Below are 26,868 nucleotides of genomic sequence, written 5' to 3' on the forward strand. Positions count from 1 at the left end.
CTGATCTCACCCTAATCATCCTCCAAATTACATCCAGTGTTTCCCTCAGAGATGAACCAGTACCAGCAAGGAAGGCTGCTGGTATCTATAATGCCAAAGAGAAAGCACAGGTGAAAATGACCACATAATAAATACTACAAACAGGTGCAAAAAATTACAGACAGATTTTAAGTTGCCTGAACCCAGAGCGATCTCACCACTCATATCTGATCCTGGCAGAAAGACGGAGCCTGTAACTTCAGAGCAGCTGAGAGGAAAGGGCTCACTGTCAGCGCGTGCTGCATACGGCACAGCTGACATGACCCTGCTTCTGCAAAGGATTGACTTCACTCCCCACAAAGGTGTCAGTAAAGTCACAGCTCGTCTCTTGGACCTCAAAACATGAGAATGGCCACCTACATGTTTGCTATAATGAAGTAGTCAACTGTCTCAGTCACGACCAAACTGCTGCAACAAAAGACCCCTGTTTGATTTTGTTCCTCTATCAAGCTCATCAGAGCAACTAAAATCTTCAAAAAGCTTTTCCTCAACTTCTAAGTGTGAGATGAAAAATGCCATTTTAATTGTGGATCAGTGAGGTCTGCTTGAGTAAAATAACCCCAATCACTCAGGCGCAACTCCGTAACAAACACCACTCTTCTAGCAGGGAGCGTAATTGCTCTGCTAGCACCAACAAAGAGCTGCTGGTTCATTAGAGCAAGCTGGAGGAGCTGCTGTTTGCATCTTCACAAGCTGGGAGTATTTGATTGCAAAACCACTACCGATGTTTGATCCAAAATTCAGTCTCTGATTTCTGATCTGTAAAACTTAAAAGCAAAGAAGCTATCAGTGTGATATTTTTCTTCATAGCTTTCTTCAGGGCAACAATTTATTTTCCTCCTTGATCTGTTCAAGGACGTCAAAGCTAATCTTAAGATAGGATTTGGACCTTTATATTCTACATAAACCTGCTTAGCAAAAAAGGTAGCAAGAGCAGAACTGATGTGAACCAAATTGCAGTTTCATATGACACCTGGATGATGCTGGCAGTTACATTGCTATCTTGCTGCCTGACTGCACCAGGACCTCGCCAGAAAGTGCAAAGGGCAGAGGAAGGCCAAAAAAAGGCCAGCAGAGGTCAAAGGCAGCCACGCTTCCTGCTGGCTGCTCAAAGCAGGTTTAGATGGCGGGCGACCAGGCAGATGGCAGAGGAAGCATACTTCCATCTTGTCCAACAGGGAAACAATTTGCTGAATCACACTAAAGGGGAATGTGGCAGCTAGTCCCGCTGAGACGTCGAGGAGCTCCCTTTGCCTGCCGCAGTGGCACCCTGGTGCAGTTTTGCACCCCTCCTGGGAGCCTACGCTGCTGTACTCAGGTTTGTCTGTCCACCCCCCCTCCTTCCCTCATCATACAGCTCGGATAAACCATTGCCTTGCTTTATGCTTTAAGAACATGTATTCCTGTTTCTTTTTCCTTTGCAACCATCCTTAGCCTGAACACTTTCTGAATGGAAAACACACCTCTAATTTCAGGTGGATACCTGCTTCAGCAAGTCTACCAAGAGCAGCTTATTTTCTCAAACTCTAACTCCCCATGAGAATATGTCCAGATACGGACTCAGACATATCTGCATGAAGAGGTCCATTTGCCTTAGTGTTTGCTAACGAATGCTTGGCAGTCAGAGGGACACAAGTACATCCAGTTGTTTATCACTTTTTAAAGAAAAGGTTACTTACACCTCTAGGAATGAAGTGTTGCTGAGGTTGCTTATAAAATGCATCATCCATGGATTGAAATCCAAATCTTAATATTGACATGAAAATTAAAGGTGCAATGAAGAGTAACTTTCCCCCCCCTTTTATGCAGTTTGAATCAGCTTCTGGGAAAGTTAATAGAAATATTCCACCAGTGAAATGGAAAGTAGATCAAACCAGTACAATATAAGCCTCCAAGACAGTGGAAAACTCCACATGGGATGCTTTCAGGAAAATCACTCAAATGCAGTGCTACCCAGCATGCTGAGGGCTCAGGGAGGTCAGCTCTTTGCATAGCCAGACCGTGCTGTGCTCTTCACTCAAGGTGCTCATCAGGATTGGAACCCAAAACCTTCTTTTATGACAGGTCATGAATTAAATAACTACAGCTGTTTTCCAGGATGTCTTTCCTTTTGCTAGCAATCTCACATAGAAACAATAAAAGTACTGACACTGTCAATTAGTTCTAGAGGTTTCTTTTTAATCGCAAAGCTGCTGCAAGGTATTTCTTCTCCAGTAGCAGTAACAATGAGTTCAAGAAGCACAACAGAGCACCTGCCAGCATTAAAAGAGCACATCTAAAACCACAGCTCCCAGTTATTAAAATGCTGCCTGTTACAGAAATTTCAGCTATGCAAACACTCTGCTAGAGCACTCCAGGTAATAACAGCAATAACAAACAAGGAAAAAGTTAAAGGAGCACTAATATAAATGGGACAGCATTGTTCACTGACATTTTTAAGTCCCAGTAGTGTTCATCCACCCAGGAGCAGGTCTGGATTTATAGCAAAGGAAAGACTAAGTGCATGACTACTCCACAGAAAGTTTCTATTTCAAGAAGTGTCTCCATTGACTGAAAATCAAGATCATACTGTTGAGATTCACCTCCATCCAATACTTCATGTTTCCTCCTTGGTTTTCTTTTTCTCACTACAGTGAACTGAGCTGCTCTAAGATTATTTTTCTGTGATTTTCAGCAAAAGTAGATATAGAAGGAACTGTGGACAAGCGCTGAGGGCATCAAGCCCAGAAGACACTTAGCCTTTGTCCCCCTTGAGAAATGGATACAATGCCAGCTTGAGTGGACTCTGAATCCTAGTTTTAATTAGAGAGAAGGTGAAATCAGGTGAACCTACCTCTTGCTTAAATACTATTCTTTCCTCAGTATCCCTTTGTTCTCCAGAAAAATGGTCTTCTCCCTGTTGGTGACCATTTATGCAGGCACAGGATCCAAACTCTTTCCCACTGTGTCCTCATCATCTGCATGTTGTCTACCTCTCTATTGACAGCTTCCAATAAAAGCTTCCTTTAATAGAGTTGTCCTGACTCACAGGTGTGGGGGGAGGGAAGCTGACCTCGCTGCAGCATCAAGAGTCTCTGACGCATTTTGGGAGGCTGTGGTTTCGGGTCTGAAAGAATTCAGCCTTGTTTTCAACTAAGCGTTACACGCTTGAACTTCCAAAATATCACCCTATAGCACCATGTCCGCTTGCGACTCAATGTTTAGTGGTTCGACTTAGCACTATTCAGGGCTTTAGCCATACGCTTGGCAAATTAGCAGTACTCACCAGCAGAAGAGAGTTTCTCAGAAACGCAGCCACCCAGGCTCCTGGCTGGCTCCACCTCTTGTCCGCCCACTCCCAGTTTCAGACATTTCGCATTCCAAAACTGGAAGTGTCTATGCAACATAAGGTCACGTTATTGCACAACACGCCCCGCTCCTTCTAAGAGCCACTGCATCCTCAAAAGTACATCAACTCTAACAGCAAGACAGCTGTTTACAGTGAATTTCTATCTGAGTGGGAGTATTTTCTCCAAGAATCTTATAACAAGGACATGAAGCGTATGACTCTTCCCTACATTTGGTAAAATTGTTACCAAGATGGAATTTATTTAATACTTCCACATCAGCCTTCCTTCTCCTTTAAGCTGCCTTTTTAAAATTTGAGAATTAATTTTTACACTTCCCCAAAGTATTTCTGTGCTGGATAATTTTAGGACATGCTAAACAGAACAATTTCTGCCTATCTTAAATTTAGAACTGAGGCCATTCGTAGCTTTTGCAATGCAACTCTGAAATACAACTGATTGTCACCAATGTAGGTTTTGCCAATTTTTTTTTCTTGCCAAATGGTCTGAATAATTGCTATGATCCCTCCTTCACTTAGTCTTTAAATTCTAATAGGTGAATGAAATCTCCAGTTTCAATTACAACTGAAGAACACCACTGCTTTTAGCGTAGGGTAGAATAGAAGTGAGGTGGGCTTTATTTTTTTTCCCCAAAACACAGTACACAGGTGGAAATGGTGGTGTCACACTGTGTTATCTTTGTATTCCGCTTTTCAGCTACAATTAAGTCTTCACTGTTAGCATGGAAAGCCTATTTGGTGTTCCCTCAAATGTCAAGGAGTTATATTGGTATCTCCTAAAGGAAAACTTCGATTTTTTAAAATAAATGACTAGTCCGTATGTGCCACTTCTTTCAATTCAGAACTGTTGCCTTCATCCTCAGCACCACCAGGGCAACTGAGCAGTGAGGAAGCAGAAGGTTCAGGGCTGGGAGGCTCCCAGCACCCTCTGGTGAAACAGGGATGCTGGCAGGGCTAATGGCTAAGACAACTTTCAAAAAGCCCTCCTGATTTCACAGCCAAGCGAGTTCTTCATAAGCTGTCACTCCTGTCCTCCCAGAAGTGAGAACGCTCAGATCCAGCAGTCAGCATTCAGAAATCTGATTCAGGCTACCCAGTGAAAATTACGATGGCCAAAACAAACCACTGACAGAGTAAGAGGGAGAGGGAAATAGGGAGAATCCTACGAGAGGAGCAGAACAAGGGACAAAGGAGGACTTATCTGTTTTGTTAGATACACTGGCACTGTGCTCTGCTGTAGGTAAGGGTAGCCCAGGATTTTCACTCTAATCATTCATTTGGAAGATATAACATGACTGAGAGTTGACTGCCCTTTGTCCTGTGGAAGAGATACTTAAAATTGAGCTAATGGTTTAAAATTACTTAGCTCCTGTTCGGTCTCTGAGCAAGTAAAAGGTTAGACTGTAATATTTAACTACAACTCCTGCGGCTTTCTGAGAAGCACAGAGGAGGCTGCCTGAAGGAAAGTCAGATATCTGCCATGCTGCTTCCTGTGTGCACGAGGTGAAGAAATCTGCGCCAGCCTTCAGCCTCGTGTAGATAGCGAGCTTCCTCCGGCGCAGTGGTTGTCACGCAGCGTGCTTTCTGGTACAGCCCATTTCCTTCTGGGTGACATGTTTCCCTTGGGGACAGTGGGGGCAAGTGCTCTGTGCATGCCACTAGCCACAACTGTCAAATCTGCCAGCTGGTCACCATGCAATACAGCCAAAGGTTTAGTGCTTTAAGTAGAATTGGCTGCATGTCTAAATGAGAACAGGATGAAGAACTGATGAGGGAGAGCAAGAAAAAGATTGATAAAAGTCTGGAGACAAGGTACCATAAGGAGAACACAGCATCTACTACAAACCTCGGGGAACTATTCAAACTGTTACTTTAAAAAGTAAAAGTGGTATGTGCATTCATTCTTTCTAAACGTTCATCCATAAGAGGTCACTGCGAGATTCAATGAACACCTTGGTGTCAGCAGCATTCCTCTCTCCCTTCCCATAAGTTCAGCACCAGGTGTCCAGTCACCTACAGTAATATTTCAGCCATCACCCAGCTGCCTTTCGTAGGGACAGACAGGGCAGGCAATAAAGCAAGACATGTGTGGGAGTCCTTCAAGCACTTTGATCATGTGACCTTAGCCAATTTTACAATCACTTAAATGTACTTACTTTTTATTCCCCATTTATCTTAAATGGATCGAAGAGTTTTACAACCCCCATAGACGTTTTAAATAACCAGTAAAAAGTACACGAGAATTTGGGAAACTGAATTTGAACCGCAAAGATACAAGCTCACAAATGGCCAAGGCTCCTCTGGTTTCCCAGGGTTTGGGGCCTTTGTTTTAGAGTCTGTTTCACTCTGACATTGTTGTTTCAGTAGTTAGTAGACTATTTCACAAGGGTGACTACAATACAGTGTGGGGACATGGAGGACTCTCAAGGTGACCTGCCCACAGGAACTTCTTAAGCATGAAGTTTTTGCACTGCCATTCTCCTTGAGACGAGAGGGAATAATAGGCAGATGCAACTTAAGCACAACTGAAACCATTTTAGCTCAGTTCAGCTCATCAAAGGTCTTCTCTATGGCGTAAGGTGACTTAAAGGGAAGTATTTCATTCAGAGATTTCCATGGGAAAACAAAAACAACAACAAAATAAAAGTAGTAATATGGAGATTTTCCAGTGGAAAACTTGTTCTTGTGGAAATTCCGCTTTCAGTTGACAAATTGTTTTTATGGGAAATTCCTAAGCAGCTGTAGGCACAGCCTCCATGCTGAGCAGTTTAAAAGCAGCTCCTGTCTGACCTAGTGCCCTCAGATTTCCCACATCAGATAAACTGCAAGAGCAGAGCCCTCATCTCTCCCTTACTCCCAGGCATGCCCTGCAGCACACAACCAGTCCCACCGCAAGCACGACAGTATATTGACTGCAGTGGCAGTTATCACCAATGGTTACAGATGGGATGCTGGAAGGATTAATCTTTTAATGTCCCAAAACAAGATTACTTACAGGCTTTTATATATAAACTGTCCCCGGTGCTCTGACACTGGTAAAGCTGCCACTGACTTCGGCAACATGTTCACCTGCACTAGGGACTGCAGGCTTGGGAGAGACTTAAATGAAGCTCCTCACAGTAGACTGCACCAGAGAGAGGCAACTTGGTGCTGGCTTTATGTGACCATGTGAATGGTCACAAACCATGGCTGTAACTCCATTGTTCTTAATTGTTTTACACTAGCTTAAACCCATCAATAAGAACTACACGCTCCGCAGCTAATGTCACAGAGCATAAGACAAACATTTTTAGTGAGCTTGCTAAGGGTCTTCTAAATTTGCAGGAGGAGCACCAAGTAAGCATCTCCTTTACAGAGTGATGTTAGAAAAGTATAAACCATTCATTACAACGCATCTTTCTATCAACCACTTTAGCATGAATCACCATACTGTGTAAACAGGCTAGAAATCATATTTATGGCAGGGCTCAAAGTATCTCAGAAAGTCAGAGGAAGAAAAAAGCTATTAGAGAAGGCAGGCTTATGCAACCCCTCACAGTCCAGAAAAATACTAAGCACCTAAACTGCTCACCTAAATATTTGTAGTGATTTACAGTACTTCTGTACCAGCCCTGTATTTTCACACTAATGCATTTTACCACAAAATAAAATGCAGATCCCCGTGAGTGAAAAAGTTACTTCTACTGACTGCACAGGCCTGGTCTTCACAATTTATCCTCAAAGTAGATGTTGCCTCTTTCCTGACTACTTTCTGTCCCATATGGCCTATCCAACAGTAGAACGGATCCAGCATCCCCCAAACAAAGCTGAGCTAGAGGAGCTCAAGCACAGGGGAGCTGTGGCAGGACTGGGAGCCCCAAGGTGCCATTGCGGAGGCTATTGGCAGCTGGCTGCTTGCCAGGCACTGCAGGCTATGAGGCAAAGGAGTGGACAAAGGCCACTGTTCAGCTGCTACAGTGACCTTCAGCTATGCTGATCTGCGATGGGATTGCACCCTCAGGCCATGCTCGTGTTTCTAAACCACATGCTTTCTTGGCTATCTGCAGCAATATGTACTCACATATGATACCGAGTTTGCACACGTGCGCAGCCCATGTCTGTACTACACACGAGGCCAAGGAGTTCTCCTCTACCTCTCACCACAAAGTGGCTAGCCAGCTACAGCAGGAGTACTGCTGCTCTGTGCCCAGGGAGCGCAGCAACCACGGGTGCTCACCAAGGCATGCTGCATGGCTCTGAAAATCATACACGCCGAGATCGAATTGCAAGCAACGTGAATTTCAGAGATCAGTTCAAAAAATCCTGCGTCTCTCCACCTAAAGGAGTCATTCTTTTGGGGCATCACAGTAATAAAATACAATCACAACGAAAACCTTATTGATACAAGCTTTGTTACTGAAGTGACAAGAAGAGCACTTATTTTCAGTTGGACACTCAAAGGAATACCCCACGTGCTAGGCAGTGTAAGCTGTCTTTTCCAGTATATAACAGAGGTAGTTCTACTACATTGAAACACATGTGATAAGGGAAGAGGCTCTTCTCCATATTCTCTGCATACCTGTTACTATCACACAGCTGCTCTCAAGTCTACAGTTTCCTGTGCAGTACAAACTGCATACCACTTCCCTTACGGAAAAAAAAAAACCAACAAAAGCCTTGCTTGTTCTTAATTGACGATGGAAATACTGTCATATTTTCCACTAGCCAAGCTTGAAACCATTACTGAACGAACCTTCATTAATTTTTCCACAACATTTTGCAGAAATGTCAGGAAACAGCTGCACCAGAAATGATTAACTGTCCTTACCACTAGGGCTTCATTGGCCAGCTTCAAATTATATAGGTTTTCTTCTTTCAAAACTCTACATTCAGTGATGGGTTTTGTTATTCTTTAGTCGACTGTCTCAGTACACTACTTCCCCTTCAAAAGTATCCGATTACACAGGTTCAGTGGCACACAGACATTTTATGACCAGTGGAAGAATTTGTACAGTTTGGAGCTGCATACTTCTAGGAAAAGATTGCTTCCTGCAGATTGCTCAGCTGTGTCTTTCTTGGATCAAATTCAATGAAATTCACAACTTGCAGTCAAATTGTATTTGCCAGTCAGACTGAATTCATTACACTGACATACACTCTTCTTGCTGCATTTTCTTACTCCTTTCCTGTCCTATTCTTTTCCTTTCCCCTTTTCTCTCCCCACAGCCTCTCTCTCACCTCTTCTTTGAGCTATACCATGTGTCAAAACTTATCATAAAATGCCCTGTACACTTTCTGGCAAAAACAAGTGGAACAGTGGACTTCATCATTCCAAACATGCAAAGGCTGAGATGCTAGAAGGCTTGGTACAAAATAAGAGTGCAGCCATCTGGAGATAACTGCTAGCATGGATCTGAGATTCCCAGCTGGCTGAAACTCTGCAGCCTCAGAACTTTTTAGGAAAGCGTCAGTGAGCAAGAGGCTGCGCTCAGACGGATTTGCACAGGGCACTGGACATTATATAATTTTTCCAAAATGTAAATTCTTCAAATTTCTGATAAGACAGCAACAAAAAGCAATGTTCACAGGATTACTTTTACAGACTGACATAATACTATAGTGTCTTTTTTATATTTTGAAATATTTAATTTAGCATTCCTACAGCATGGCATGTTACAGTAATTCGGCATACATGTCACTGGCAGATTCAAAATTGCAACTGCTCACTCCATGTCTTCATTGAAGCTGTGAGCCTTGAATCTGTAACCTTAGGATCTTTTTAGACAGAGGGAAATACAGATACAAATAGGTATATACATGTATTGGAAGTCACAGAAAATTAATCCCACCAAGTGTGGTTCAGTGTTAATATTGTTATGACCCCCTATCCCTAACAAAAGGTAGGTTACTTGCAGAAATGATACAGCCACATAAACAGAGGTTTATCTAGGTATTATAGAGCAAGAATCCCTCCTGCTGCCTGCAATTCAAAACAATTTGCATTTCTTGCTTTTTAAATGGGTCCCTTCCACAGCAGCGTGCATTGCAGCACACAATCCACATGCGGCTCTGCTCAGAAAGAGCCAGCCACTGATGACCTCACCCTGTGCCAGGTCAACTCCCATGCGTCTTCACTGCCTTCAGCAGGTATATGTACCGCTGGCAGATCCTGGCCCAGAATGCCTAACATAGGCCAGCATTGCTATTTGATTGTGCAGTGCTGGCTACAAAGCAAAGATCCGTTTTTAAATGACTCTAATACTTGCTTAGATAGCAGAAATTGCAGTACACCATATTCTACTTAAAATACGCATGAATATATATGGATTCTATTTACAAGATATGAAATACTGCCAAAAGTATCCTTTTTTTTTAAGGATTCAGTTTTATAATATGCAATGCCAAATTTCTCCTTCATGATACCCTTATCTGTCTCTGTTCTAGTTTGCAAGTTGTGGCTTGTGGTGCCAGAGGATTTCAAGGACCATGTCCTTCCAATATGTGGCATGTTAATGCGCTGATGGCTATTGTATAGCTGTCTGTGGCTGCACAGGAGCTGCATGAAGCACATCTTGTGTATGGGGAAAAAAATCAAGCGAAGTTGCTAGATTTCACTAAACAAGTCCTAATTTTTATTTTTTTGGGGGAGCTCTGCAATAAACAGAAGATAAATATAGCCCCGCAAGTGCACCTCCTTGCCAGCAGAAGGGTGTCGCAGCTTCCCGAGGGGACAAGGGCTGCCAAGCAGCAGCTGCAGCAGCTGCAGGCTTTTTTCTCCCACATCTCACCCGGCACCGGCCCGCTGCGCTCACCACCCCAGAGGCGTGCACCCGCGGCTGTGTGCACCCGCTTGTCCGCACTCGGAGGCCCCACTGGCATCTGGGCACTGCAGCGGCAGGGACCGCTGGCAGCGGCTCAGCCGCAGAGCTGTTTCATGCCCAGGGACAGAAGAGACTTTGCAGTACCCATTTTTGCCTCTTCCAGATGTTTTTGAGTCTCTTTCTTCCCACCCCAGGCTGTCAGAGAACTAACAAATGGATTTGTTGTCCCACCACCCTGCTCAGCCACCTCCTGGACGCGGAAGAAGAAACATGTTTTTCCTCTGTGTGACTAATAGCGGGACAAGAAATGAGTGTTCTTGCTTCCCCCTGAGTTTGCACATCTTGAGCTCAAACTGCCATGAAGACACAGCCTCCTCCTGTTCACACCGTCAGCAATGAACAGCAGGATCTAGGGGCAATGTTATAACAAAAAGAGAGACCTTGAACTTGCTTCACCCTTTCCATAGTCATTTATATTTGGGCAAAGTGGATAACAGCTCCTTTAGTGCTAGGGTAGTGGCATTTGATGCTCGCTCGGCATTCACTTTACCCAGGTATAAATAGCAGAAGGTTTCGGGCAGTAGAGAACTAGGACCAGTATCTTCAGAGGGTTCTCAGCCAAAACAAAGCAGCTAGCCCTCCACACCACAGCTTGTGCAATCACTCTGCTGCAAGAATCATCCCCTGCAGGGTGCCTTGGGCTGCTGGTTTGGCAGCATTGCATGCTCCTGTCTTCAGAGAAAATGTGCCTTCCTATCGCCCCATATCTAGCCGTGGAATCATACTGCAAGCTTTCACCTGTAAAGTAGGCGGTAATAGGGTTCAGTTTCTTAATGGACGCCTTTTATTAGCTCACACAGCATATTTACTACCCTACCAGTATTAAGTGCTTGCCTTAATATCCTTAGCACACAAGGTAGCGGCACATATTATCATAGTTACAATAATGTTGGTCTGAACTACGTTAATTGAGAGCATCTATGCTAAAATTCAATTGTTCCATACAAAAAAGTAAAGCATGCCATTACTCGGCTGACACATCATTGGGGATAGTTCTCGGCATACAAGAGAGCCATAGCAATAAGGGCCCAATGCACAGAAGTACCATTAAGTTACACGCTAATGAAACCTGAAAAATTTATGCTAAAACCCCATTTCAGAGGACGGCTGCCACGCTCTTGTGTACCAAAGTTCTCAGTTTTCCACTTAAATCCTGCCTGGTGAGTCAGGACGTGGCTGGGTTTCTGTACTGCAGGAGTATTCCATTACTCCCGCTTATAAATTTCGCACGCTGTTAATGCTTCCCAAACTGGCAACATAGCTCAGGGGTGCATGAGGACAGTTTGTTTTCCTGCTGAACTTTCAACATAAATTCCGCAGGACCTCTGGCCTGTGGAATGTGGCAAGGGATGACGCCTTGTTTTTTGCCGGCATGTTCATTGGTAACACCCCTGCTGACAGCTGTCAGTTCGCACCCCTCTCACGCACCCAGTGCTGATCCCAAGCTGCATGGAAAGACCTCGGTCAGCTCTCAGAGACTGCAGAGGGGAAAGAATGCCATGCAGATGGATACAACTTCCATTGCAGGAACCTAGAGAGGGATCTGTAAGAACCATAAGAAGGGCCCCATATAGCACCATCCTGGACTGCAGAATATTTGGGATCAGTTCCAGGTTTCAGCAAAGGTTCCAGGGATAGCCCCCTCTATTAATTCCTTCAATTTATATATAGAATGAAACATAGGTCCAACACCATATACATAGTTCTGAAAAACCTGGGGGGTTTATCTCAAAATATGTTCTACGTTTTCTTTGAACACCTTCTCCTGTGGTTGTGACACCACATGAGAATCTCTGGTCTGTTCCTTATATGCCTAGCTCCTATGGTTGCAGATAAATAGTGGATAATAAAAAAAAAATTAGAAGGCCAATGAGCAGGATCAAACTTTTTCTGAACTTTTCACTACTTCAAGCCAGTCTCATTAAATTCTGAGGGCTAACATAATTCTCTGACTGTCCAGGACGTGCCTGTACAGAGATTAGGGAAGAGGAGCTTCCCAGTGCCTCGGGTCTCCTACAGCAACAAAAGTAACTGTACTGCATGCAGGAGCAGTTTTTGATACAAAGTCAACGTGAAACCTGTCCAACTGATGTGACTACCAACCCAGATAAACATGGAGCTGCAATGAGCAGCTGAAACCAGACCTTTTCTTGACAAGATAAACTGGCTTCTGAACTATCTGATGCCATAGTAAGACTGCTGTTGGGGATCAACTAACTTTAAGCCAGCCTGGGTGTTGTTACACTAGTGTCATCACTTTCATAACAGCAGTTTATATGTGCTCAAGTGTTCAAAGAGGAAAAAATAAACTTTGAACAGTATCACCAATGGTGCACTTGAAATGGCAAGATGTTCAAGCAGACATCACCAACTTACACTTTAGGACAATTTAAAAACGGAAAAAAAAACCCAACCCTGTTTCAGATATCAAAACCCCACCCACCATTTCTTCCTGTATTTTTACAAGTACATTTTGCTGTTTATTTGTGCTTGAGTGTGCTTCCTGCATGCTTGATGCAAGAACTGCATAGAGAGGGAGAAGTGTCAAACCAAATACATGGGCAAAGCAAAGGCAGAACTTCCAAATGAACAAAAACATAACCTGCCCCAAAAGAGAAATGCCTCTGATTTCAGCAAAAGCTGACTTCAGTTGTAACAGAAGGACACGTAATCAGTATTTAAATGTGACTGACTTCCGCATGAAGCCTTCTGAGAAGGATAAAATTTTCACCCAGGCCTGCTCCCTCAGTTCACTGAAACCCATCCTTTCTTTGCCCTCCTACCTGGCTGCTGCTGTCAAAGGTGCAAGTGAATAATGGTTCCAGTCAAGGCAATTTGGTTCACTGCTCCAGGGAATATGGCTGTTGACTTTCTCCTCCGCCTATTTGGAAAACAAATATGAAAGATTTTTAAGCACTGTGGTCGATTCAGCCTGCTGGTTGATTTTATAACATAACTGACATTACAGCATTGGCTACATCAAGATGTTTAAGAACTTCAGAGATTCAGTCACTTCAGTTCTTCCATTCGCTTCTTGCTACTCGGGTCTTTTTCCCTCAGAGCAATGTAGCACCAACAATCAGTAGCTGTTTCCAACTTGCTGTGGGCTAGAATACACATCAACTAATATATTCCAAGGTGGAAACAATAGCCATACAAGACCAAAAGGTGCATACAATGATGTATTTTCAAACATGATGTATACAATAAACACTGCAAACACACAAAGCATGGAAGTGCCTCTGGAGTCTTTTTACCTTTAGGACTTGCGGTTCCAAGTTTTCTGCCCAATTTTGAAAAGATCATGTCCAAATCAGAATTTAAGAGCACATAATTTTTTATTAAACAAATATTTTCCTGTTATTGAATCAGACCAGTGCAATTGTCTTTCATTCTGCTTCTTTCCCATCTAGCACTGTGCTTTAAAAGTGAGATCACCTCTAAAAATTCCCTTTCCATATGATGCTAGTCAGTTTTAGAAAATAAGTTCTTAATGTACACTGTGAAAATTACTCTGGTACTCTGGGAAAGACCACAAAAAGGCACTTTCTGCATACAAAAGACTACGTCTATGCAGGAGTATACGTATGTGTGTGTGTCCAAGGCACAGAGCACCAGGAGGCATGTTCGTTAATGTGTTAGACACGTTAGACAGCTACAGGCTGCCCTATTTACACCTGCAGAGAGAGGGTTATTGAATAATTGGAGGTTACCCTTAACCAGGGCATACAGGCAACGCATCGGGAACTGGAGACTCATATCTAATTTGCACATAGCAGAGCTGCCTGAAATGTCCGTCTCATTAATACTGAGACAATGAACCTTCAGAGATCTTCTAGAGATCACACACTCTAGCAGGCCTGGCTATTCTGATTTTGTTGAAGACCAGCATGAGCACACAGACAACCATAGTGTGCATTTTGCCCAGGGCGCTTTCTTCCAGGCTTCCCGCTGTCCTTGAACGCCCATACCTGAGATGCCACCCCAGGTAACATGACAGGGATGGGCAATGAGTGTGGGCATCCCAGGGTGATGATCCTGGACAGGGCAGCACCCCGGGAGAGCACAGGGTCCCAGCAAGAAGTGCAGCTCGTGTTGCCCCTTCTCCCGTTCTTTGCCCTGGCTGTGATGCTGAGCCCTGGTTGGCCACCACCTCAGGGCAGTCAGGTCACCACAGCAGGAGGAGGTACCTGCTCCTCAAGGGCTTACAAATGCTACAACAGGGGACCATGCCAGAGGACTCAGACAGGAAAATATCGCATGCTTAACTTGCAGATTTGTGCCCATGATCTAACCTTACTAGCACCAAAACCAACAGAAAACCTCCCGCTGTTTCCAGTGAGGGCGATGGCTGCCCGTGCTGCACCATACACAGGGCAAAGCCTGTCCACCGTGGCGTGGGCGACACATGGCACTTCCACCGCTAGCGGAGTGCAGATGTGAGCTGTTGGAAATGAGGTGCCAAAAGCTGAAGGGTAAAGCGAGCCTGGAATCATTTAGCAATAAAAGGCATATGCTTATGCTTTCTTTTTCTTTAACGTTTGCTATCAGCAACAAAAACAAATAGCAAATGATAATGTGTTACTGACCAGCAATGTCAACAGTGGTCTATACAGGCATCTGAGTATATAAAGTAACATATGCTCTGGCTCCAGATCCTGATGCTTTTTCACATCAATACACAGCTTTCTAGGAAATCATCTGGATGTGGAGCCAGGAACCACTCTTGAACCTTTCAGCAACCAGGGCCAAATACAGTTTTAATCTGTGGGTGAAACCTTGGCACAGCTGGACTTAAGGGCAAAACTCTGTTTTTAGCAGGGCCAGTATTTCACTCACTATTTTACAACTGGCCTGAGGAAAGTGCCAGTCAAAAAACAAAGTAAAGCAATACAGGAGTCATGAGTCCTTATTTCCCACCCCTCAGTAGGAGCTAGGGGTCCTCCGGATTAAAGCATCCTCTCCCTGGTGTGGCACAGATACCTTCCAGCCCCCAAGCAGGTCACCCTGTGCTTTTCATAGGCCAAACTGGCTTTAGTGATGCTGGCTACACTTGCACACAGTTATTTTTAATTAACGTGCATTGTGAATCAGTTTATCTAATCCACAAGCCAAAAACAAGAGTCTTTATTTTCATTTACACTAAATCCTCTGTATAGCACCCTAGCAGGAGCAGAGCAGACCTTCATGAAAAGAGAATGAGGCTGTAAGTGAAAGATGCCATTTATGAAACAAAATCACACTGCTGCTACTCCAGCTTCATAAACAGGATTTAAACTGAAATCCACAAGGAACACTATATTCCATTTTACTTAATCTCTTTTTTAGCTCTTAACTGATGGGAACCAGCGTCTTCCACTGCAACCTTCAATGTCTTCAATGGCATTCCTCAAAGGATGCCTTAGCATCTGATCCAAGTGGGAAAGACTAACCCTGACTTCAGTGAAGGCTGGATCAGTTTCTGAGTCTTTAAGAAGCTTAATCATTACTTAAAATTAGGCAAAATATTATCCAGAGCAAGATCTGGTTCAGGACCGTAAGATTTTGTCTAGGCAATACTACTGCATCTCCTTACTAACCTACCATCTTACAGCAGCGCTGGCGCTAGCAAACAGGACATGGTCTGAGGGAAGAGCCAACCTGCAGAGTCTCTAACAACCCCAGATAATGCATATGTCATCAAACAGGATTTTGCTGCCCAATTAAAGCTCCCAAAGGTATTGTTGTGATATAAAACCAGGAACTTTTAATTTGTTTTTATCACCGCATTAGTAAAAATTTGTGCAATCCTTGGTTCTCTGGCAGCAAAAGTAAACAAGGATGCCTTCAACGACTGCCCACCAAAGACACACTGCAACGCAACCATCACTGCTGAGCATTTGCTAGTGTTTGGTCATATCTGATCATGACTCTCCTAATCTGCTGCAGTTGTTTGCCAGCCATGGGGACTAAGATCAAACAAGTACATGGGAAGGAAAATAAAAGTATGAGAAGCATGACACGTCTTACTGCTTGGAAGAGTTTTTTTTCAATTTGAACTTTGTATCTCGAACACTCAGGGATTAGCCTTTTACATGGGACATGGAAACATGCAGGCAGAAGTGCTCTGATAATGACTCTTACACCATCTGCTTTTGCAAGACTGCTAGCTTCTCCCTTGGCAACTCCTGGAATCATTTTGTAGTTGTAGAACTACACCTTCAGTGGTAAAACAAAAATGTAGCAGTAGGCATCGGCATCATCTGACCATAAAGATGAATTCATTTCATGGATCAATAAGAACAGGACTTGGTTTTATATTACTTCTTATAGATCTGTTACACCATCACTGCAAGGTCAGTTGGGAGTAGGGAGTGACAGCAAGATGCCTGTGCACTTTACAAGGTAAAAAATATCAGAAATCTCACGTGTATTTTAATCATAAATGAAAGTTTAATGAAAACATTTGGATAATATTTATTTTACTGCTAATTACTCAAAGATTCTGAAATAGCACAATAAACGGGCAAGATTGCCTCAAGAGTACAAAGGGCAAATAAAGCCATGCCCATGTTACTCCTTAATTGGCTTGCAGAAGATAGATAACATTGCAGCACAGACTGTACCTTACCACGGTTTGGGAATTTACCTAAAGCCTCACTTTAGCTAGGTCTATAAGAAATCCAGGTGCCATTTAAATTGCAGGCAGGTTCCAGGATTGTACAGCATAATTCGTACCAGAGAAGAGCCAGGCAACACAGGTAGGAAAACATGCACACTTCTGTAGCATACCACCCAAGGGCTTGGATTCATGGCTGGCAACTCAAAGCAGTGAGGCTATATGCAAATCTCCCACTTCATCTCCATGGGTTCAAATCCCCCTTTATAGATGTTTTCTCACTAAATTCAGTGAATTCGCCACGCAAGCTTCTGTACTGTGGTATGTAGAGACTGTGAACTCAGTCTGTGTGGATTTTCTAATGTTCTCTTTGCCCCCCTTCTCCTTTTCAGACACAGAAAGTCCAGAGAACTCTGTGAATTATGGTCTGTAATGGGAGAAGTAAGAAGTTTAAAATTTGCTTGATTGCAGCCATGTTGCATTAAGCTTCAGGCATCAATCTCAATCTCAGTACTTTTTCTCTGAATGGGCAATATTTTACAGTTATCACTCTCTAAACAAAGCACAATTTATTAGACACACAATTTGATAGCTACTGCAGCTAACTCTAGAAGTAAAAATGTTTTCCTGCATGAGGAAGGTAAAAGCAATGTCATACTTTAAATTGACTTCATATGATCAATAGCAGAACACAATCAACTGAGAAACTACATTCACGTCCTGATCAAATGCGATCATACCATATGCAATTGAATTTGGAAAAAGTAGAAGAAAATTATTCCCATTACTTTACTGGCATTCTTAATGTGTTCACACAAATCATCTATGAATAGATGAATTAAAATACTTACAGTGTCTCTACCTTTGCCCTCTTAATTCCAGGTCATTCTGGCAGCTCTTGATACTGCAGAAATACATTTTCCCACAAGCAGTTTGATTAAATTAATGGATCAAATCTTGAACTACCTCCAAAGTTAAAGGGATATCATTTATTTTTTAATCAAATGTCCCTATGCTGTAAACATTTTTGTCTTCATTACTAAAGCAGAAAGACATTAGAAGACTAATTTATTTTTCAGTATTTATGCTCTTTTGGTTTTCCACATTTTTCTCAATAGCAGTGTGATAGCCCATTTAAATATTGTTTACTCACAGTTTTTCTTTATTTTAGTGTCTTGGTTCCTGTATGCTAGTACCAAGTTGCAGATTTGGATGCAAAGAGCACCAAGAAATCTTTGCAAAATTTTAATTTGTTGAAATTTATACATGCATGAATTCATATATACACAAATATATGTATATTATATGCACATGTATGTGCACATGTCTACATATTATATAAATAAAAATAGCCGTATTTACTAACACGTGTGTTTTTTAGCAGAGCTGGTTTCATAGTCTCTCTGGCTCTGCAAAAAGTTAGCAATCAGAACAAAATGTACCTAAAAGATATATCATGCCAAATGGCTTTTAGAACACCACCTATTACCTTTGTTTGTTTTTTGTACACATAGGTGATTCACTTCATTAAAATCAAGCACGTGTTTTCTTTTTCGGATCGCCCCTACATCCTCTTCTCTATGGCCAGAGCTCACTCTGCACAGGATCCTATTTTTCTGCTACTGCTGGAACTATGATTTTGGGTTACTTTTTTTTCACTTCAGCCAGGAGCTAAATTAGCAAGAGCACATCCCCCTAAGTATAGGTCCATAACCTCACTGCAAATAACAGTTTAGACACTGCCAGCTGAGATCAGTGCCCTCGCTAACCAGGCTTGATGCTTTTAGACAATGGTCAGGCTGACAGTTGACACAGTGTCCATATACACACGTCGCTCAACACATTTGTCTAGCCCGCTGTTGCCAAGAGAGGAGGGCTGTTTGTACAGGCTGCTGGCAGCAAGATGCGAGTGTACCTGGCGATCCTCAGAGAGTGGGCAGAGAAGGCGAGAACATGAGGTCTCATCTGAGACGAAGATAGGATTCCAGGTAATGCTCATGCTCTACACAATCCAAACAAGCTTCAGCAAAATCACCATGAGGAACCTCCTACACCGAGTGCCTTGGCTCTCCTTCCCTCTTTGAATGACTACCCTGCTCTGACACCCATGCACTGGGAAAAACCAATACAGCCAGACGCACAATCAAGAAACTGAGGTAGAGCCAGGCAGGCTGCCAGGCAGGCTGCCAGGCAGGCTGCAGTGCGGCAGGTGTCCTACGAGCCCATGACAATCACTTGATCTGTTAAAATTATCTCCATCTCCATGGAAAGTCCATCGCAAGTTCAAGCCCATGGCAGAGCAATGGCAGCAGCACTGGACAATCTCAGCAGCAGATGAAAGCTAACTTGCCCCTGAGAAGTTGGCAGCTAGTCCGACATTCAGGATACGAGGAGAGAAGTGAGATGCCTGGAAACAACAGAAATTTGTCAATGGAAAAAAATATTCTAAGGACTTGGCGTCTGTTTACAGAGTTTTGGTTGTTGTTACCTGCAAAATCTAAGCCAGTGTTCTCCATAAAATTTAAGACCTCAGTGAGACTGGTGTTAAGTCAAATCATAGACTTCATTCAAGGCTCTCTGGATTTACACCAGATAATCTGAGATCAGTCTGACACTATGCTCCTGGTTACAATGACAGCTTGTACAGCACAGGATATGCTACTGTCATCTCAGGTCGGCAGCCACAACCATCACTGGCACCATCAGTGGCGTTATATTGTTTGTCTTAAAAATCTGGATGGGCCACAGAAACACCTCTGACCACACACTTCGTTAGCACTTCTGCTGGACACTCTGTGACTTCTTTACAAGAAGACAAGTGCTCTACCTCACTATCCCTTGTTATTGCCACATCTAGAAAGGGAATTTTCAAAGTGTTCTCATTCCCAGTACCTCCACCTTGGTTCTCCAGGTCTAAAGACAGACAAGAGAAAGGCAGCAGTGGAGTCCTTGGTTCTCCACAGTGAGGCAAGATCCCTCTGCACTGATGTCACTCTGCTCTTGGCGTGTGCTCAGTAAGTCAGTAATTTGTCACAAGCGTGGGCCCTATCCATACATGGCAGGCTGGAGGAGGAATGACCTCAAACTCCACTTCTAATCCAGGGGGCGTTGCCAAAGCACAGTGTTTGAGTTTGATGCATGAAGTGCAGAGATATTTTCAGCTCCTGAATCACACTTTTGGCTCCACAGCTAACTTGAACTTCTCCTTAGTTTTGTTTGCAATATTTCACCTTCCACAATCACCATTGACTCTCAGAAAAAAAAAAAAAAGCTCGTATGTTGAAGAAAAAACCCAAAGGCCATAAATATAAAGAATTTTTTAAAATCACTTTTATTTTAATAGCTTCTATTTTATTCTTTTGCATGTGTGGAAATTGTGGAGTTAAACAAATTACTAATAGATTAGCAGTGCATCACAAATGTCTGGTTTCTTAATTTCACGTTCTAAATATATGCTATTAAATGCTGCCAGTGAGTGTTTTCTAATGATTTTGGCGTCCAACACAAGAATGAAACAGTCTGAAAAATGAGGCAATGCAGCAGCAAGCAGTTAGCCTGGACACAGCTATAGGAGAGCTTTTAGCTATATATTCCTAGAGCTGAAACAAAAATGTTTTGCTGTGCTTCTCCCATGAAAACATATTGACTTGACCACAATTCACAACCATAATTTGAAACTGGCAGTAATGAGAAAGCAAAAACTCATTTTACAATACAAAGGGAATAAGTTTTAATTGGCATATCCTGCCAATTACAGCTGCATCACTTCTGTGTCGCTGCAGCCTGAGACTACTCTCACTGAATTCAACAGAAAAGCATCAGCAGACAAATTATGCAACCTCAGTCACAGGTAAGCAAATCATTTAAGCACATCCTTAATGCCATCCCTAATCACCAAAGCCAATTTAGCAAAGCAAAGCATGTGCTCAGGTCAAAAGCAAATAGGTAGCATGCATCTTTCTGAATACGGGTTTTTCACAGATTGAGGACATTTCACAAAACTTCCCTTGATTTCCTTTAGAGTTTATGATTCTGGAAGAAGGTAGAACTCAGCTGTTAATCAAACTGTCACTTACGCATATAAAGTACTAGTATTTTTAACTCATCCATAGATTGGTTAAGCAAAAACAAATTAAAAAAAAAAAGCCATGGGACATATCCTTGGGCTGGGCACAGACAAACATACATACATACATACTACCCACGAGTTGCAGGGGGCTAACAGAGGCAGAAGGAGGTAACACAGAGGAGATGAGGTAAGAAGCTGCCATAGGAAATCCCTTACATCCAGAACTGCTGATGAGCCCTTCTGGGCCTTTTCACAGAATGAATTGGAACCTTTCTTATCCGCTGGAAGAAGAGTGGAAAATCACAGGCATTTCAACCCCTCCGTTTCCATTTCCCTCCCACGGGAATGAGGAAAGAGTAGGGATAACACACACAATGCTTTGATATGGAGCTCTTTCCTTGATGCGTTGAAGTAACTGGGCAGCTTCCAAAGTCCTCTGAAATCTCTTCTTCCCTTTATATTTCCTTTAGTCTTAGCAAGCAGCATTAATCTAACAGAGACAACTTCCAGGCAAGCACGGATCCCCCAGAGCATTCCTCGACTGCAGACAAGTGGAAAAGAAAAAGCCTCTTACAAACAGCAGGGCTGCAACCGGTCACGGGGAATTTACTCTCAGAAGCAGATTGCACCACTTGCCTACCTCTGCCCTTCTCCCCCGATGAAGAGGCCTTATCTACCTTTGCATTTCATCTCAGAGGTCAGGAATCAATTACAAATGCCACGGGGCTGCCTTAAATTATGCTCTGCTGCCCAAGGCTGCTTCCTCCCAAGTGGGTCCCCCAGGCAGAAGGCTGGTAGAGCTGTGGGAGGGGAGCACTGAGGGCCAGGCTCTACCTGTTCTCCAGCTCCTCCAGGCTGCCAAAGACAGCCAGCATGGGGTCAACCCTCTGATTTGTTCTCTGTTTGAGATTACAATCTGTCCCTGCCCCAAAGGCACTTAGAGCTGTAGAGTATAAATGTTTGCAGAAATTAAACAACTGCAGCAAAATACACATTATGCAAACATCTCCAGATGACACAACATGGAGCACCGAGCACAAACAAAAATTGACCAAACAAAGCACAGAGGCATTGTGGAAAAAAAATCATTTAGCAAAGAGCTTCTCTGCTCTCCTTACAGCCATTAGGACAGCGATAATGCTGAAATGGCTGGCCTGAAAATTGGATAAACTGAGACACAGAAGACACAATTGAAAGCAAGGAGACAGACAGCAAAAATAAGTGAGACAACAGATGGAAAGCAGAAATGCAATGTCTAAACTGCAGCTGTAATTCTGCTAGTAACAGGCACGTTTAAGCATAGTTCTGCTTGATTTCCCATTTTGGAGAGGGCAAGAAGTTTTCTTTTAAAAAACCCGATTTGTTAGCCAAACTGACGTGGGTTCTGCCCAGATAGTTTGTGGGACAGGAAAAGTATTTCTCTCCATACCTAGGAGTGAAACAACACTTCTAAGAAAGGGCAAAATTCTGACACCCTCTGGTGTCCTAGTTGTCCTAATACTGTTGGGGGTGGAGGCAGGGGTCACATCATTAAAATCTATACCCGCAAGTGCGAGAGCTGTGTTTTAGTTGCTGCTGGCCAAGAGTCAGTCACAGGAATTGTTCAGAGCTCTCTGGTGGCAGCGCAGCTTCCTTAGCCCTCCTCCTTTACTAGCACGACTGTTACAATTAAGCAGGAAAAGAGTAGTTATGGTTCTAGCAACGTTTTATAGGCTAATTTGGCAGGTTTTCTAGCAGGGTTTTAGTATAGTTTTGATAATACGGCAGTATGGGAAAGAAGGATTTCCACATTGGCCATAGAAACAGTTGTGGCAAGACTACCTATTTTTAACATGGTTTATTCCTAGCACTATTTCAGACACAGCATTTTCTCTCCCATCTGTTGACACAGTTGTTTTGTTTCTTTAAAGACACAGTTGTCTGTCACTTGGGGGGAAAAGAAAAACCCACCTTCAATAGTTGCAGAGAAAAACATGAGACTGAAACCCTATCAAACAGCAATCTGGTCAAAAGGTAATGCTGGCAAAGCTTTGCAACTGAAATATTGAGCAATCCTTCAGATGCCCCTTAAAATTTACATCAGGTTTTGGCCTCTGTGGTATTAGAAGTGTGATTGTGGATTTTTAAAATTCAAATCTGATATACTCAACAACTAAGTTGATTTATTGATCTAAGGAGTCTGACTGCAAACCTGCCATCAGAGTGACATACCAGTCTGCTCAGGAGGAATGCTGTCACAGAAGCACAGAGCACAATGCAAACGCTTTCTTTAATAAAGGAAGAAAAACATAACGAGAGCACCAAGGGGAAAAAAAACCCAAACCCCAAAGTCTGACAGAAATTAAACTGGTATAACAGGACAAAACATTATGCAATTCTTCTGACACTTGGGTTGCTAGGCTGTTTTCTTTGATTTTTGATGATAATTTTTTTTCCTCATTGGACTGCTGGAGTTCATGGTTGTGACCTCCCAGGAAATCTGAAAGCCTCATCTCCTCTCAAAGGCATTTCCAGCAGCTTGAGCATTTGTAGGTGGAAGCAAATAAAACTGAAGCATGGCTGAAGTGGGACCTCTGCAGATCACAAAAGCAACCTCAGTTCTTGTAGGACAGCCTATTTGCTGGGAAAGTTGCAATATGAAAACCTGATATATTAAAGGTCAAGACTCCAATACAGAGCAGGTTCATCTGTATTGTGTTTTAATTTCTTTTTACGCTGAGAGGTGCCTAGGGACCTGAAGAGGTGACAGAAAGATAAATCATGCATGACAAACTGGAATCAAAGACAAGGCTGTATTCGGAATGGGATAGCTCTGCTGGTGCAGCTGTCCTCGCAAACTGTACCGACAGCGCGTTCCCAGCACAGCCTTCATTTGTACCAGCAAACTCATGTTGTTTGCTGGCACAGCTTTTTACTGAGGTCCCTCTTCCTTCATCCAGTAAGTGAAAAGCATTTCAGTAAAAGTAAAGGTTTGTCCTAAGTGTATCCACAGTGAGAGCTTCTGTGTCAGTCAGGGATCAAGTCAAGGTTCAAGCCTCTTTATGCCTTTGGCCAAGTCAGCTATGACAGCAAAAATCTGTAAAACAGGCATGTTCTTCTTTTGACTGGAGTGGGAAGGCCTTTGTAAAAACTTCAGTACTGGCCTCTGCCACTTATGCAAATCTTAAGTTCTCATTCGCTTTTGCAGAAATGCGAAATATCTCACCACACGTGCCCTGACTGGAATAGTTACGGTGTTTCCACAAGCAAAAGAGGTCTTCAGCACGCCTACGACTGACCCCAGCTGCCGCTCCACCACTGTTCTGGAGAAGGCTCGCCCTCCCGGCCCTGCCCACGTCAGCAAGGCTCAGCCTGGGCTGAGCGCCCTTCCCCAAAGCCATGGGAAGGAGGAAGTGGACACGGTCTTGGTGCCGCTGCCTTCTGCAGTCACAAGCCTTCTCCCTGGACGGAGAAGGGAGGACCATGATATACAGTGATGTGGGAAATATTATGCCAAACCAAGTGCCTGGGGTTAGGTGTGCAGCTTTCAGAAAACAACCAAATTTACTAAGATGATGAAAACCACAGCTGATTTAAGATGTATTTTAAAGGAACTTGTGGATCTGCTTTCCGGAGCTCTGCGAAAATATATTTTCCAGGTGTATATGGTATGGCCTACTGGTCACAATCACCCAAGTGATTTAAGATTTTAACACTGTCATCTATGATTTTCATGAGAGAACAGGCAGTGACTTTAACATGCCCTTGAGGAAATTAAGATCAGCAAGGGATCTGGCAGCATATTCATACACAGTTTTCAGCCTGTTAAAAGGGCTAACCTGCTTACCTGCCTTTGGTTTGGCAATGTCTACAGCTGTGGTCCTTGGCCACCCAGTATTATCTAATTTCTTTACAAGGCATGCAGTACGTATTTCTGGAAGGTTGGACCTAATCCAGGCTACTATGGTTTCCATGGACAGGAAGCTTGAAGGTTTGGAATTAAAACGGCAGGAGGCTGAAAAGAAAATTGAGGACCTGGAAGTAACAACTGATGGTCCTGACGCAATCATCACCGAGAACACTGCAGCCCTGAAAAATGTAATCAACAGCCTGGAGAATAATCTCAGATAAAAGGCTAGGTTTTGGAGGCCAGTGTAAAGCTCCTGCAAGTACAGTGACTAGACAGGTACTGGTACACTTCTGTATATGAATTTGAATAAGTTCTCCACAAGATAATGTAGGAAAACACACAATACAAAAGCTTGTAACTATCTGATCTACACCAGCATGCCTCATTTAAAGGAAAAGTGCTGCTGGCTAAGACCTATGATACAAGTCCTCTTCTTCCTCTAGCTGTGGAAGCTGAAGGTGCTCCTGTCCTCACTTGTTCCTGGCTGGCTGAAGGCTCACGTTTCCTACCTCAATCAGAGTGAACCCTCCACTGACCTTCAACCAAAGGCAGCCCAGATGGCTTTGCCTGGAGTAAGAAACACAGCGCTTCCACAGCTTTTCCACCAAGTAGTGGTGGAGTAGCAATTTCCAGCTAGTAAGTAATGACGATCCGTGGGCAGAGTGTCATCTTCAACCTTTGTGGCCCCTTGCAAAGGCAACACATGTCCACCATTTGAGATCTGCAGCATAGATGAAGAGTTATAGAAAAGGCAAGATGGAAAGTTTCAATTCCTGTGCCCCTACAGTACGAGCTAAAGAAATAAGCTTACCAGCAACCCTACTGAACTTAAAAACCCTAAGTAACAATTATCCATGATGCGGTATTTGACAGAAGACTCATTACTTTAGGGCAGACACACAGGTTTTATCCTGAATTTTCAGGACTCGTGAATGCTGTTGTGGGAAAAGGGCCACCCTGATATCCTTTTGTGATGGCCAAGACAACAGAGTCAGAATAAAATAAAGTGATCCCTCTCTAAACTACCTTTATTTACTATCCCCAGAAAGGTCACTAAAAAGCAATACATTTTAAAGAAGAAAATTATTGACCTTTGAAACACAAGTGGCAATCAGGTGAGCAGAGTCTCCGCTGAATTTATTTATATCTGTGTCCAAAAGTCAGCTCACATGGATACCCTACCACTAAATGACAGAAAGAAGCCTTATGGATGACTTAAAGAGACTGGCAGGGATTAGCTAAACCCGGTTTCTGAGGATGTTTCCCATCAACGTGGAGTATCTTCAAGACCTGGTTGGTTGCCCCAGGAACCAGACAAATGGAAAAACTGGTTTTAAGTCACCTTTGCTCTCTCTGCTGTGTTTAGCAGAGCTTTAGTGCAGCTGCAGGCAAAAGACTAAGGATTGCAAGGTGGCAATTTCACTGACACTTGTCTCCTTAAAACCTCAAGGTTTGATTCTATGTTAGGGCTTCTGCTCAAAAATTAATAAAAACCAGGAGAATGGTGAGAGGCCACACTGACTGTAGGAAGTCCAACTGAGGAAAAACTGCCCTAGGAAAAGAGCAAAGAAAGTGCATGAGACCTAAAAACGCTTTCAGATAACATAGTCAACATGCTAGACAGCAAAAATGTTTCTGCCAGGAAAACATAATGCCACTGCCAAGAATCATAAGAAATCAAGTTAAAGGCTTCTCGTGAGGAATAAAAGGCACAACAAACAATAGTGATCATTCAGAAACTCAGACAAAATTAAAGACTAAGAAAGGTGATAAGTGATAGAGAAAAGGACAAAGACGACCCCTACTGAATTCTACATCTCCAAAGAGTTATTCAAATTCCTACTTGAGTGTTTCCAGAGATGAATACCACCAATTCCGATTCAGGAAGTTACAACAGATATATTAAAATTCAGCCAATTATATCCCAAACCATTATCGCACTGTTCCAGAACCTTTGTGACCAGCAGAAACCACTTAAATGATAAAAGAACAAGCACTCAAAGAAAACAAGCTATTTTTCTATCAGGACTACTTCACAGGAGACAAGCAGAATTAGGAGGCCTCAGG

The 26,868-nt window shown here is 43.1% G+C and overlaps 1 protein-coding gene across 6 annotated transcripts in view; it reads right to left on the reverse strand.

Annotated features, from left to right (window-relative positions):
- Nucleotides 1–26,868, reverse strand: part of HIVEP2 (HIVEP zinc finger 2) — a 143,585-nt gene that overhangs the window by 41,342 nt on the left and 75,375 nt on the right. For all 6 annotated transcript variants that reach the window (XM_075087805.1, XM_075087800.1, XM_075087804.1 and 3 more), the window contains one exon: nt 13,029–13,126. The gene's annotated coding sequence lies outside the window, so the exon portion shown is untranslated. The remainder of the gene's footprint in view (nt 1–13,028; nt 13,127–26,868) is intronic.

This window comes from Phalacrocorax aristotelis, chromosome 3 (genome assembly GCF_949628215.1).
Source record: "Phalacrocorax aristotelis chromosome 3, bGulAri2.1, whole genome shotgun sequence".
In the NCBI taxonomy this organism is placed as follows: Eukaryota; Metazoa; Chordata; class Aves; order Suliformes; family Phalacrocoracidae; genus Phalacrocorax; species Phalacrocorax aristotelis.